Source organism: Cupressus sempervirens, chromosome 8 (assembly GCF_028749045.1).
Source record: "Cupressus sempervirens isolate cs-2001-9-10 chromosome 8, ASM2874904v1, whole genome shotgun sequence".
NCBI classification, from domain to species: Eukaryota; Viridiplantae; Streptophyta; class Pinopsida; order Cupressales; family Cupressaceae; genus Cupressus; species Cupressus sempervirens.
In genome coordinates, this window is record NC_143125.1 from 424,619,110 (window position 1) to 424,635,326 (window position 16,217).

Sequence of the window (16,217 nt, forward strand, 5' to 3'; positions counted from 1 at the left end):
TATTCTTTGCCTTACTGACCATCTGATCTTGGTAGACTCTATCTGATGACCGATATGACATTTGTGTGACATCAAAGACAATGCACAATTGAACAATTGTATCCAACAACTTACTTTTAAAAGATTAAGCTAGCTTAGAAGATACTATTTTAGCTTAAGGTAGAAACATGTTTTGAAGGGACCTAAAACCCTTTAGAAAAAACTATAGGTAAACATTAAACACCACTAGGTTTTACACGGACCTACCTAAAGTTTTAAACAAAGAAACTAGGTTTTATAGGGACCGAAAACCAAAAGTTTAACCATAAAAATACAACCAGGTTTTACAAGGACCTGGAACCTATAGTTTTAAATAAGCTAGAAAATAAATAATATACTTGGAAGATATTGTTAGAAATAATGGTCCACCAAGATAACTATCAGAGAGGGGGGGGGGGGGGGGGGGCATTGAATCAGTTATCCAATTAAAATATTTATCAACCTCAATTAATCTTAACCATTCAATCAAAGTAAATAACAACCATAACAAGATGCACATACATAATTACACTAGATTTGTTGACTAGGGAAACCCTTGATCAGAGGGAAAACACTAGTGGGAATGATGCCCACAAAGAATATATATATTCCTTATCAAAGGATGGACCCTATTAGGAGACTTTGAATCCCTATTAGGAGATTCCAATCCTGTTAGGAGTTGTGCCAACGTTGTTAAGAGTTGTAGAAGGCAAAAGGACCCACTGTCCAAACAGCTTCTGGGACAAGAATACTAAACTTCACTGTCCAACTAATCTCTCAACTATTCCTTGTAGAATAATTGATTGTACTATACTTTTTCCTCTTTCCTCTATCATGTCAACTAGACCAATCAATGTTAGACCTTGTAGACTAGGTCACAAACCTCGTATCCAAATATCAAACCTCAAATTTCAAAATAAAACCTCAGTAATGAAGTTTTCTTCAACTTCACTCTTCTCTTCTTATCTTCACAATTATTTTTATTTTCTCTTCTTTCTTACTTCATACTTGAATCCATAATAAAGGAAAATGTCCTTCCTTTATACTAATTCCATAAAACAATTCCCTTGAGTTGTCTATTATACCTTCTTAATTAATTATTATTGGACCTCATTAAGAACACATTTTACTCAGTGATAACATTAGTCTACTACCTTGTAATTTGAATTAATTTTTTTACATGTAATATTATGACAAGAAAGCATAGCCATGTCATCTCCAACATATATTCTAGATAGCTTTAACCTTGCTTCTCAAAATAAAAATTCTACTAAGAGATATAACAAGTTTTCCAGAACATGCTTCTGTAAACTCTATCTCAAAATAGTCTTCACCAAAACTTGTATAACTTATTCTAGACTTAATATATTTTTCTCTTGAGGTTAGTTGCATATACTATACACTTAGTAGTATCTCCCTTTAACATCACTAGTGAAAATACTCAATGATATGTCCGTACCAACTTGATCTTTACTGTTGTTCTAGATACCACATAAAAAAGCTATGTTGACATCAATAAAAAATACAATTATGAATGTAATATATCATCATGATAATGATCTAATCATGTTTCTATAATACTCCCCCATAGGAATATCATCAGCATTCATGCTTCCAACAATCTCTTCCTTTGGCATTGATGGCAACATAGATGAAAAACATCTAGTTCCAAGAATACCAATTGTTAAAGACTATTATCATTTCTTTTCAAATCCTCTTAATCAATCATATTGGCTTCTATGTTCACTCACTTCTCCCTCATTGATAAACTTCAATGTACTCTATATCAATTTTTTTTTAATTTTGTAATCTCTCCCTGATTGACATCAATGTCAAATGTTTCAGAAACCATCTATTATAGCATCATGTCAATCTCTACAACAATTGTCTTTGACCTATTCAAGTGTCCAAAGACATTGTTCAAAACAACATCCATCAATAGTCCTATATGACTCTATCCATCATAGATACTCCCCCATATAGGAAGCATCAACATTAAGTCTAGACAAATAATGGTGCTCTGTACCATTGGATTGATGCACTCTTCCATCATCTACTCTAATGTAGGTAGGGGAATAACCCCTAGAAAACCTTGCAAATACTCAAAAGTCTCTTTGAGAAGAGGTTAAGTAAAGATTTTTGTAATCTTCTCTTTGGTTCTTATATACTCCAGTCTGATTTCCTTTTCTGCAACTTTCTCTCTCAACATGTGATAGTTGATAGAAATGTGCTTAGTTTTAGAATGAAACATTGGATTCTTAGAATTATTAAATGTGATTGTGTTATCACAATGTATGACAATAGGTTCATTGAATTCTATCCTTATATCCTTCAACATCTACTTCATCCAAACAACTTGATTACAATTATTTGTTGCTATGACATATTTTTCCTCTATTTTACTTTATGAGATACAATCCTACTTCTTTCTTAACCAAGAGACCAATCTTCCTCCAAGAAAGAATGCTCCACCACTGGTTCTCTTTCTATCATCCATATTGCTTACCCAATTAACATCAGTATAATCATATAAAGTGAAATCATTAGATCTATCATACCGCAATCCAAAATCTAGTGTTCCCTTTAGATATCTAAATATCCTTTTAACTGCTACATAATGTGTTTCTCTAGGATCAGCTTGAAACTTTGCAACAATTCCAACTGCATTTGCTATATTTGGCCTTATGTGAGTTAGATGTTGCAATCCTCCAATCATATATTTGTACTTCTTCTACTCAATAGTAGGTGTCTCATCCTTTATAGATAACTTGTGTCTAGTTATCATAGGTGTTCCAACTAGTTTACATGTTTCCAAACCAAACCTTTTCAATAGATATTTCAAATACTTAGTCTAAAAAATAAAGATTCCTTCTTTATCCTACATAATCTATAATCCTAAGTATTTCATTTCCCCTATCATACTTAGTTCAAATTCCTTCTTCATTTCTTCTACAAATTTTTCACTCTCATTATCATCTCCTCCAAATATGATATCATCAACAAATATTACCAAAATCATCAACATGATCTGTTTCTTTCTAGTATAGATTACTGTCTATCATACCTTTGCTAAATCCAAGTTTTTTCAAATGCTTGTCCAACCTTGCATATTAGTTTCTAGGTGCTTATTTTAAGCCATACAATGGTTTCTTCAGTTTGCATGCCACATCCTTGTCATTTATTAAAGAAAAACCTTTAGGCTATTCTATGTATACCTCTTCTTCAAGTTCTCCATTTAGAAATGCTAACTTGACATCCATCTAAAACACTTTAAATTTATTATGTGCTGCATAGGATAAGAATAACCTTACTACTTCAATTCTTTTCATAGGAGAATAGGTTTCTTCATAGTCTATTCCTTCTTGCTATGAGTAACCTTTACATACCAATCTTGCTTTGTTCCTTACAACTTCACCTTGTTCATTCATCTTGTTCTTGAATACCCATGTTTTCCTATCACATTCTTGTCTATTGGTATAGGGACCAATTCCCATGTCTCATTCTTCACTATCTAATCCAATTCTTCTCTCATAGCTTTCTTCCAATAGTCATCTTTGCATGCCTCATATTCAATATTTAGTTCTTCTTGAAATATCAGACATAGTTCATTGATTCTACTTATTTTCATCACACCTTTATATTTGTTGTTGATGATCTACTTTGGTGGATGAATCTTTGTCATATTCTTACTAGAAGTAGGAGTTATTATCTGAACTCTTAGCTTTGTTCTAGGTTCTGAACTTTGTTCCTTCCTTAGCTCACCTTGATTTTTCAAATCATTGTTAGTCTCAAAAAGAACTTTAACATTTTGTCTATCAATTCCAGAATTATCATCTTCTTCATCATCATCAATAATGGTTACTAAAGCTATCTCTACTACAACTTTCTTTTCCTTAACCAATTCAAGCTCATTATCACAATCATTGAAGAATGTCTTGCTTTAAATTCTTTATCTTCATCAAAAAGTGAACTTTTTCTAGTTTCCCTTACTCTCTTAGGGCATGTAGATGAAAAATGACCAAACTCATCACATGTCCAACAAGAAAAAACTCCCATACCTTCTGGCTCACTTTTCATGAGGAGATCAATACCTTCCTTGATCTTTATGTCTTCTTCAGATCTCAATATATCATTACTTGTGCCTTTATCCAGAACTTAGTGCTTAAATCTATAGACAATTTTGATTTCTTACCAAGAAGCTCCATCTTCTAGGTGTCAAAATTTCCTCCTTCAAACTTAGGATTATCCTTTTTAAATATGTTAGCCATGGATCTCCCAAAGTTGTTAAACTTTATCTTCAAGAACCCATTGCTCTGATACCAATTGTTAGAAATAATAGTCCACCAAGATAACTAATAAGGGGGGTGGGGGGAGGGGCAGGGGTGGTTGGGGGGAGCGGGGGGGGGGTGTTGTGAATCAGTTATCCAATTAAAACATTTATCAATGTCAATTAATCTTAACCATTCAATCAAATTAAACAAAAACCATAACAAGATGCACATACACAATTACACTAGATTTTTTAACTAGGGAAACTTGTGATTAGAGGGAAAACCCTAGTGGGAATGATACCCACAAAGATATATTGATATATATTCCTTGTTAGAGGATGGATCCTATTAAGAGTCTATAAACACATTAAGTACATAAGAGTCCCTATTAGGAGACTTTGAATCCCTACTAGGAGATTTCAACCCTATTATGAGTTGTGCCAACCCTGTTAGGAGTTGTAGAAGGTAGAAGGACCCACTGTCCAAACAACTTATGAGGCAAGACCACTGAACTTCACTGTCCAACTAATCTCTCAACTATTCCTTGTACAATAATTATTTGTACTATACTTTATTCTATTTTCTTTGTCCTATCAACTAGACCAATCACTATCAGACCTTGTAGACGAAGTCACAAATCTCAAGATCCAAATATCAAACCTCAAATCACAAAATAAAACCTCGGCAATGAAGTTTTCTTCAACTTCACTCTGCTCTACTTATCTTTGCAATTATATCTTTTTTTTCTTCTTGCTTACTTCATAATTGAATCATCATAAAGGAAAATTTCCTTCCTTTATACTAATTTCATAAAACAATTCCCTTGAGCTGACTATTAAACCTTCTTAATTAATTATTATAGGACCTCATTAAGAACACATTTTACTTAGTGATAACATCAATTTGTTGCATTGTAACTTGAATAAATTTTTCTACATGTAATATTATGATGAGTGAGCTTAGCCACATCATCTCCAACATGTCTTCTACAAGCCTTTAACCTTGCTTCGTAGAATAACAATTCTTCTAAGAGATATAACAAGTTTACTAGAACATGCTTATGTAAACTCTATCTCAAAACAGTCTTCACCAAAACTTGCATAACTTCTTCTAGACTTAATATATTTTTCTCCCAAGGTCATCTGCATATACTAGACACTTAGTAGTATCTCCCTTTAACCTCACTAGTCAAAATACTCAATGATTTGTCCCTACCAACTTTATCTTTATCATTGTTCTAGATACCATAGAAAACTGCTATGTTGACATCAATGAAAAATATAGTCATGAATGTAACATATAATCATGATAATGATCTAATCATTTTTCTACAATACTTCTCCATAGGAATATCATCAGCATTCATGCTTCCAACAGATACCCTATTATGAGGAACAAGCTTCTATGAGTCAAAAAAAAGGGGGATCCCCATTTTCAAAGTTAAAAATGGGGCATGTGTTGTGGAACCACAACACATATCCAATCATTAAGCTTTAAAAAAAGTACTATCACATCTTTTGGATAGTCCTTGGCATCCAAACTACTCAAAATGAACACTAAGTAACTTTTGGCCTTTTATCTATATAACAATCCATCCATCAATCCATATTTTCCTTGCCTTGCTATACATTAGGGTCAACCTTAAAGTCCAAACAAATGTTCAAAAACATCATAAAATATCCTTTAAAAAAATCTTAAAAATATTGAAATACTCATGATCCTTATAAAAATGTTCAAAAATATTCTGAAAATTTTCTTGAAAAAAAATCTCTAAAAAATTTAAAATATCTATAGGAATGATAAAAAAACATCATATGTGATCCTAAAATAATCTTTACAAAAATTAAATTGAAAATGTCCAAAATTCATCTAAAGTAACAATTTTTGGGGTGTTTGTGATAGGCATTGTCATTTTTATGGTAGTCAAACATACCTTCACTCCAAACGTGTCTTCCTTTGATGAACTCAAAAACATTATAAAAGGCCCTAAAATTATCTCAAAAATTATCAAAGGAAATAATGTTTGGGGCATCTATGATAAGTACCTTCACCTATCTAATATGCCACACATATTTTGATATCAAATATATGAGTCATAAAGTGCATCCAATAAAGAAATTTAAACATACCAAAATCCTTGCAATAAACATCTATGTCATGACAAGTAGAAAGTGACAGTGAAAACATCAAAATTTGTATTAAAATAATGAGCTTCACAAATTGATAATGGACTCATTAGACCCATTTTCATCTATAATTAAATTTGTTAATAAATCAAACCAATCAATCAATTATCTTATATAGTGATGGTTATACTTAAAACCAAACAAATCAATGTTATATGGGTAGTCCAAAGTGACAATCAAAACATCAAAAGTAGTCCTAAAATATGGAGTTTAACAAATTGATAATGGACCCATGAGACCCATCCTCATCAATAACCAAGTTTGTTGATAAATCAAACCAATCAGTCAATTGTCTTATTTAGTGATGGATATACTCAAAACTAGATAAATCAGTCTTATATGGGTAGTCCATTTCTGAACCAAATACATTTGTAATCAATCAAATCAATCCAATCAATGATTAGTATGATTGTTGAAAAATTCATTAAATTTATTCCATTATTGATTCATATTTCATGATTACATTCCTATGCTCCTCAAGCATGCCACTAAGTGGTGAGAGAGGCTATGATAGTTCATAAAAATCATTTATTTACTTTTTGTTTATGCAGTGTTTCAATAAAATTATGTGGCAAGAATAATATAGGGTGAATGTGATAAGATCTATAATGCACCTTGTAGCCACACACACCCATGATATGAGAACCTATAATGGTATTGAAACATTCCCTATTTTTTCCACCTGTTAATCAAATAAAGTAGTATATCTAAATGGTCAATGTCTAGTGCATTTGTAACTTTTCAATTAATCACAATGATGAAAACTTGTGATAAATATTTAGCAATGAATGAATACATCATCCAAGTTGATAGTGCATAATTTCATTTCATCTCAATCATATCTCCTAATTTACTCTTCAAGCTAATTCATGCTTCTCACTAACATTTTCAATCTTTCTTCCCATAATTTAATATTATTAATTACTTTTCCACATGCATAAGAAAATAAACCAACAATGTTCAATAATAAAAACAACCATACATAGAGAGAGAGCTCATAACACCATATTTTGTTAACTAGGGAAACACTGGCCAAGGAAAAACCCTAGTGGGGATGAAACCCACAAAATGATTCACTATATAAAGGATCCAGTTAAGAATATTGACCTTGTTAGGAGTTTATGAAGAATGTACAATGTCTTGAGTCCCTGTTAGGAGGCTAGGCCTTGTTAGAAGCCTCAACCCTGTTAGGAGTTGATAAATCATATACAAATGTGTGCAAGAAGAGCCCACTGCCCTAACATGCAACTATACAATTGAGTTCTTTAAGAGAATAGATATACATACAATACTAGATCACTTGCTATACTTTGTAATTCCTTTGATTGCTAGCTCTTCATACAAGAGATAACTACACATATATTAATTTGCATCATATCTTGCATCTCATAACATTACTTTGCATCACATAGTATCTCATTGCATTCACTCTTTAACTTCACAATTGAAGTTCTTTACTTATATCAAAAATATTAATAAATTCTTCCTTAGTCAGCTTCACATATCATCCTTAGAGTTGGCTCATCAAGATTTAGTATTAAAAATAATTCTACAAGTCATACAAGTCATCTTGCTGACATGTTTTATTCTACACTGTGAGATAATTGTGTCAGTATTTCCTCCATAACTTGAACTAGGTTTGTCATAGGAACATGCGCACTAGTATGCATCATCAAGATGACATCATGCATCTAGTGTTAACTATGCAAGAGAATATTCCAAGGGAATATTTTGCTATCAACAAATCTTGTCATGCTATTTAACACTATCCAATACTTAGACAACTTTCCTTCATAGATGATCATAACTAAATTGTAAAACATATGTTGCCATAAATGGCAACCACATATCTCACCTAATTTGACTGATTGGTCATATTGCCAACAATCTCCCCCTTTGGCATTGATGGCAACATTTTGGAAAAATTGGCTAAGTCCCAAACATGTTGTCATACCAATCAAAGTAAATAACCATAACATAGTAAACACATTGTATTCAAGTTTTGAAAAAATATTACATCCCTTATAACTTCGATTACAAAGTTTTCTTGAAGCAAAACTTACTACTATACTTTAAAATACAACTATATAACTTACATTTACAATTTTCCTTATTTCTCCCCCTTTGACATCAATGACTAGGTGTTAGTAAAAAGAAAAATCTTGTCAAAATCTAGAAACTACATCAAAACTTGGAGAAACATTTAGTGAAGTTAGTTTTCAATTGCGCAAGGTGTTTCTTCCAACTATCTTTCAGTGTATCAAACACTGAACTTTAAAATACAACTATATAACTTACATTTACAATTTTCCTTATATCTCCCCCTTTGACATCAATGACTAGGTGTTAGTAAAAAGAAAAATCTTGTCAAAATCTAGAAACTACATCAAAACTTGGAGAAACATTTAGTGAAGTTAGTTTTCAATTGCGCAAGGTGTTTCTTCCAAATATCTTTCAGTGTATCAAACACACTGATTAGTGCACATAGAGATATGTAGCTAACTCTACTACATTCAAATTTGTAGCCACAAACTTTTCATATGAGGACTTGGCTACCAAGCATTTCGCCAACTAATTTTGTAATAATTGAATTTGTGGGGATAAATGGTCTGTTAAAAGAGTAAATCTTTTCAAAACTTTCTCATTTTTTGCTTGTATATCATGGATGCTATCATGAAGTGGTTGCATAGCATGCTCAAAGGTTTCTAGCTTCTAATTCTATTTCAGAAAGTTATCAGTGAGCATCTGAAGCTCAATTACCTTCTCTTTGATTTTCTCATCAAAAATATGAAGGTGAAGGTATGCCATGTTGCACTTAGCATATATCTACTTACTTTCCTCCATACTCTATCTTAATGGCTTAATGCATACATTTAGTAGTTCTATATCACTTCTTATGTTTGTACACATAGTATTAAGAAGTTTACCATCATGCTCAGTCTGTGTTTGATTTGTAGCCACATTAGTAAGCATAGTAAACTCATTATCAAAGGTTTTGCACAAAATTGATGCTCTCTGTTGAATGTTTGTAGGTGTGTCAACAGAACCTATTGTCTTCTCCAATTTCTCCAAAACTGATGTTAAAGTCTTCTCAATAGACTTGATAGATTTCTTCTTTTCAAGAAATTTACTTAAAGAAGATATGAGATTTTGTGCCTCATCTTCTTCATCTAGCTGTGCTATTGCTACTGCTATGACCACTGTTTGTTGTGTAGGTGGTAACGGTGGTAATACTACTTTTGTAGCTATAGGAATACTTGTAGTAGCTACTTCAATGCAATATTCAAATTTATTTGCAGAAGATGCATCTTCTTCCTTAAGCTCCTATTATTTTTCTTCATTGGATGAGCTATTGTAATCAACAATAATTCCAACAATGTTGGAACCAAAATCTTTAAATGGGTCATCAATTTTATCCACTATCACATTGGTGTTAACTACTTGCATAGATTCACTACCAATGGTAATATGTGGTGAATCACTTAGTTTCTCAGACCTGTGAGGTGGACTATCTGTTACTATAGTAGGACTTGTCTCATCTATTTGCAAACTCTTATTAGACTCCTTAGGCATAAGGCTTGCCTTCTCTAGTTGTACACTCTCCTTAGGAATAGTAGACATGTATGTGACTATTATTTTTTGAGTTTCCACATTCACTTCTTCATAATTTCCTCCCATGAGGAGAATGAATCTCTTCTTATTCCTCAATAATGGTGCTATTCCTTTAAGAATTTTTGTTATCTCTTCCTCATCATTTATTATACACAAGCTTTTCACCATATTTATTCTTATTTTCTTATCTTCCTCAATTACTCTACCTTTTCTATTTAAAAATCTATTATACAATTCTTTAGGTATTTGACCTCTTATGCTATCAAACCTTTTATCTTTTAGGATCATATTTCTAACTACAACATTCTCGAGTTTTCTTCTATCCATATTATTATACAAGTCATAGTACTTACTCAATTGCACAAAATTTTTTTTAAAAATAATTTTCATGTTAAGATTTTCTACCTTGGGTTTCCATGATTTTCTTCTTGCTGAAGTCTTTGCTTCTTGATTCGATGGTTCTACTAGTCTCTTCTTCAGATTCAAAAGAACTAATTTACAAGGTTATTCTCCTCTTGCTTGGTCCACTTGTAGTTTTCTTGACTCTCTTCTTAGGAGGGGTATTGACCTTCTCAAGCCTCGTAGACTTCCTTGGTGCTAGTGCTTCTTTTGTATTCTTTGGATGCGCCTGAAGTTGCTACTATGCAACTACTGCATATGGCACTATAGATGCTTGTATACTTTTTTGTGCAACTGTGATCTCTTCAGTAGGTTTAGCCATTGCAATAGGTGTAGGGGTCAATAGTTCATATTGACCACTAGCCTTCATTTCTAATACTATCCCTTTCACCTCTTCAAATTCATTTCTTGAAATTCCTAATTCCTTCAAGATAGAATCAATCACTTTTTCTACCTTCTTCTTAGAGTCCTTGATTATCTAACTTGTTTTGACTTCTCTTATCTTCTTAGTATATGTCCCCCATCTAGGACATTTAGAAACAACTTCAGAGTGTAAGATTATCAATGCATATCCTTCAATTAGTTCCTCACTCATTTCATAATCTATGGGTTCAATGAACTTTACTTGAGGAACTAGTGCCTCCATACATGTAAAATCTATTTCTACCATGAAACATAGCTCATCCTTATATTTTTCTACTAGTGTAGGAGGTATCCTATACCTTTGCTTAATTTTAGCTTGGAAAGATTTCATCATTACATGCCAATATCATTATCTCTGACTTTTTCTAGTTTAGTTATGTATGCATGAGTGATAGTCTATATTGTGCATTCACTTCCATCCCAATTTTAAATACCAGGAAACTTCTTTGTTGTGTAGAAGAATATGTAAGTCAATAGGGATTCAAACCTAAAGATGATGCTCTAAGATTTCTTAATTTTTGATATGTTATCTAACTATATTTGGATAATATCACATAGATTAACCTGTTTACCCTTTACTGCCATAAAAGTTGCATGAAGAAATTTGAGAGGAACTGAATCTATCCTAGATCCATGGTTGAACTTATACCCCAAAATTTTGCTAATACGTCTTACTCCATCAACTTGAATGGCATTTATCTTCATGTTTCTACCATCAAAACATGTGTTGAGATTGGTTTCAACTATTTTGCACACATTCTTTATCTTGACAGGATTGCGTTCTTCATTTCTTAAAACTATGACCTTGTGAATTAGGTCATTATTGATGCATATGATAGAATCTCCCAAACATAGAAGGTCATCATGAACTTTGCTCAGAATTATTCTTGTCCATTCATGGTTACAAAAGTCTATATAGAACATGTGCTTGACTAGGTTAAGTTTTTATAGGTATGCATGTTCTAGTTTTAGTGACAAATCGTTGTTGCAATTTTTCTCCAATTCTTATGAATATTTGTATCTCTTATGCTTTCAATTTTATAGTGAGTATAACCTCTTATATCCTCGACATGAAGAACATTTTTTGGTACTTTTGAAAATGATCCAATAGGGTCATCAAGCAGAGAAACAAATGGGTGTTTCTTGAAGTTATATCTAGGTTTATTGCTTACATTAAACAATTCTTATCTTGCCATTTCTAAAAATATGCTCAACAAATTCAAAAAATACCTTAATTTTACATTTTAGGGTTTTTTAGCAATTTCATGTATCTCCAAACTTCGTCAACACTTAAAATATCTCTTCAATGTCACACTTAAGATTTTGCACAAGCAAATGATGTTCGTAAATCAATTTGCATCATTTAAATCTTTCACAATTTTCACTTTGCATTAAATGTGTATCTGCCACTAGTCCAAAATAATATCTCTATATAATAGAGGGTTTATTCTTCTTATATATCCTTATACTGATCATATTAAGCAATGCACACTTTACTGAAGACTCCTTTCAATGTCTAGTATACATTATTAACTGTGCAACTTGTGATATTTTCTCTAACATTAGTCATTATTAGCCATCATGTTGTTTTACTAAGAGTGCTTAATTCAGATAAAATGAGTCACAAACAATAAGTAACTTTACTATTTTATTAGGTACATTAGGATGTGCTTCTTCCTAAATTGTATGAGAACTTATAGTTTCTTTTGCTTTTACAAATGTTTCCTTAAATACTTCTATCAGTTCCCTCATTTCTTCCTTCAGACTATCATCATTTCTTCTATTGTTCCTTTTGTAATTTTTATTCATGTTTAGGTTTCTTCTATCCATTCTATAAAACTTTTCTATGTGTCCAAATTTATTACATAACTAACATATAGGTACATTCCTTGTTCATTCTGTTGGACATTAGGTGCTCTATAATTTCTTGCAATGTGTCAAAGATTGTTGCATCTATAACAAAAAATCTATCTTCTTTCTCCACTTTCATTGCTATGAGATCTTCTTTTGTTGCTTGCAAGGTTAGTGTACCTAAACATTCTACTATTTGCATTATCATCATCAAATTTAGGCTTCTTACAATCTACTGCATGATGTCCATATCCATGACAATTATGACAATAAAAATTTGTAATAGGTTTAAAAGACTTACCTTTGTAATCATCTCCAATGTGTTCAAGTTCATTACACTTGGCATGAGATTATTTTCTTCTATTATCCCCATGTTGATCATATTCTTTAGATTTCTCAGAGTGAGTAACATTCTCCTTGTCTTTTGATGTATCATCTATTTTGGTTATGTTTAGATCCTTTTTGACTTCAAGAGTATCATGTTCTTTTCTCTCAAAATATTTCTTGCTAGATTGTCCAAGGAAGAATCCAAGTCCAGTTTTGTCATACTATGTCTCTGTATAGATATTTGTTCTTCAATCTTTTCACTACTAGTATATAACTTCTCAAGTTGCTATTTGGTTTGCACTAATTCAGCTTTTACAATAGTGTTGTATTTCTCTAATTTTGCATTCTCTATGTTTATAGATTCCAATTTAGATGTTACTTTTTTAAACTGGGATCTTAGATCTACATTTTCATCTTTTATTTCAGAGTCATTCTTTCCTCCATTTTTCTTAAGACTTAGCTTGAGTTCAACTATTTTTAACTCATGTTTTAAGATCCCATTTTCTTTCTTTAGATCTTCAATATCATCATCATTAGTTTGTTTACTAGGTCCTTTTTGCTTCAGGTCATCTATCTTGTGCTTTAGTTCACCAATGTAAGCTTTTGCATCTTTATATCTATCTTTTAGGCCATCTCTTTCATTAGTACGGAGATCAACTTGTTCAAGAGCTTCTTCAAGATTCTTCTTCAATTGTTCCATATCCATAGGCATCTTATTCAAGTTGTTAAGCCTCTTTTGAATAACTAGGCTCTAATACCAATTGTTAGAAATAGATGATATTGAGAGGGGAGGGTGAATTAGTATTTTCAATCCTTTTTCCCACAACTAAATATTATTAATTACTTTGCCACATGCATAAGAAAATAAATCAACAATGCTAAATAGTAAAAACAACCATACATAGAGAGAGCCCATAACACCATATTTTGTTAACTAGGGAAACCCTGGCCAAGGGAAAACCCCAATGGGGATGAAACCCACAAGATAATTCACTATATAAAGGACCCAGTTAAGGATATTGACCTTGTTAGGAGTCTATGAAGAATGTATACTATCTCAAGTCCCTGTTAGGAGACTAGGCCTTGTTAGAAGCCTCAACCCTATTAGGAGTTGCTTCAATCATGTTAGGGGTTGGTAAATCATATACAAATGTGTGCAAGAAGAGCCCATTGCCCTAACATACAACTATAAAATTGAGTTCTTTAAGAGAATAGATATACATACAACACTAGATCACTTGTTTTACTTCACAATTCCTTTGATTTTTAGTTCTTCATACAAAAGATAACTATTCATATATTAATTTCATCATATCTCACATCTCACAACATTACTTCACATCACATAATATCTCATTGCATTCACTCTTTAACCTTGCAATTGAAGTTCTTTTATTTATATCAAACATATTAATAAATTCTTCCTTAGTTAGCTACACATATCATCCTTAGAGTCACCTCATCAATATTTAGTAATCAAAACAATTCTGCAAATCATACAAGTCATTTTGCTGACATACTCTGTTCTGTACTGTGAAATAACTGCATTAGTATTTCCTCCATAACTTGAACTAGGTTGCTTGTACAAACATGTGCACTGATATTCATCATCAAGATGACATCATGCATCTAGGGTTAGCTATGCAAGAGAATATTCCAAGGGAATATTTTTCTATGAACAAATCTTGTCATGCTATTGTAACACTGTCCAATACTTAGACAATTTTCCTTCACAAATGATCATAACTAAATTGTAAAACATATGTTGCCATAAATGACAACCACACATCTCACCTAATTTGATTGATTGGTCATATTTCCAATAGCTACTCCATCAATTTATAATTTTTTTCAAGCCATTTTATCAATTGGTGAATCAATCAATGATCATATGTCTTATACAAGATGCATCTTTCCTAAAACTAGATGTTGTTGCTTTTCTTATACAAGGTATGTGTTCCCTAAAACTAGATGTTGTTGTTAGTCTTATACAAGATGAGTCCTTCCTAAAATTGGACATGGTTTTTGTAAACAATATTTGTAAACTAAATAGTCATAATCATCTACTAAGTCCTTACTTATTATGAACTATTCTTCTCTTTCATTATTTCATCTAACACTTCTCATCTTTTATCGAGAGATCATTCATACCTTTCTTGCATAGACAATTTATCGAGAGTGAATAAAGTCCACTTGCTATCATTCACAAAAGTTGGAGCATGAACTAATCTTAGGTTATTTCATATAGTGCTCATAATCACATTATATTAAAGAGAGTCAAAGGTAGACACCTAAAAATGGATAGACTTGTGAGTTCAAATTTAATGCACTAATTGTTCTACTATTAGTTAATGACACTTTATCATTATTAATCATCTTATTTCTTCAAAAATTGAATCTTTGCATCACTTAGTAATTTCCCTAAAATTAATCAAATAATTAAGTTTATTTAATCAATCACCTTTAATTAATTAATTAATCTTTATTGATTAATTAAGTTCAATTTCTAAAGTTTCATAATTTGACTAATTATCATTGATTATTCAAATTAGCTAATTCATTCCTCCCGATTAAATTAATTTTGAAAATTAATTTAAGTTAATTTCATCCCAATTTCCCTCAATTTAAATTTTTCATTAATTCCATTTAATTAATTAAATATTCAAAATTCTAGAAAAAAAAAACAAAACAAAAAAAAATGATGAGGTAATAATCATTTTCAAAAAAAATTAAATCCTTCCAAATTGTAAAATAACTTTTTCTAAAAATCATATATTCTTCAAAATCAGAAAAAAAAAAAGAAAAAAAGAAAAAAAGTCTTTCCATTTTTCAATTTTTATAAACTTTTTCTCTAAAAAAATTAAAAATATCTTTAGATTTTGTCTTCTATTTTTCTAGTTTCAAATTGGAAACTTGCGAATTTCTTCTTAAGTCTTATCTATTCTTGTTTGTTGATCTTAATGTTTTTAACTTAATCTTGATCATCCATTTTAGCAACCAAATATATACAATCAACCCTCATTCCTTCATACTGTCTCTATGAATTTAGTTGGGAAGAGGACCCAGTACTTGAATTTATTCCAATAGTTGTAATAGGAGTTGTTGACTTAATACCTACACTTATTGACTT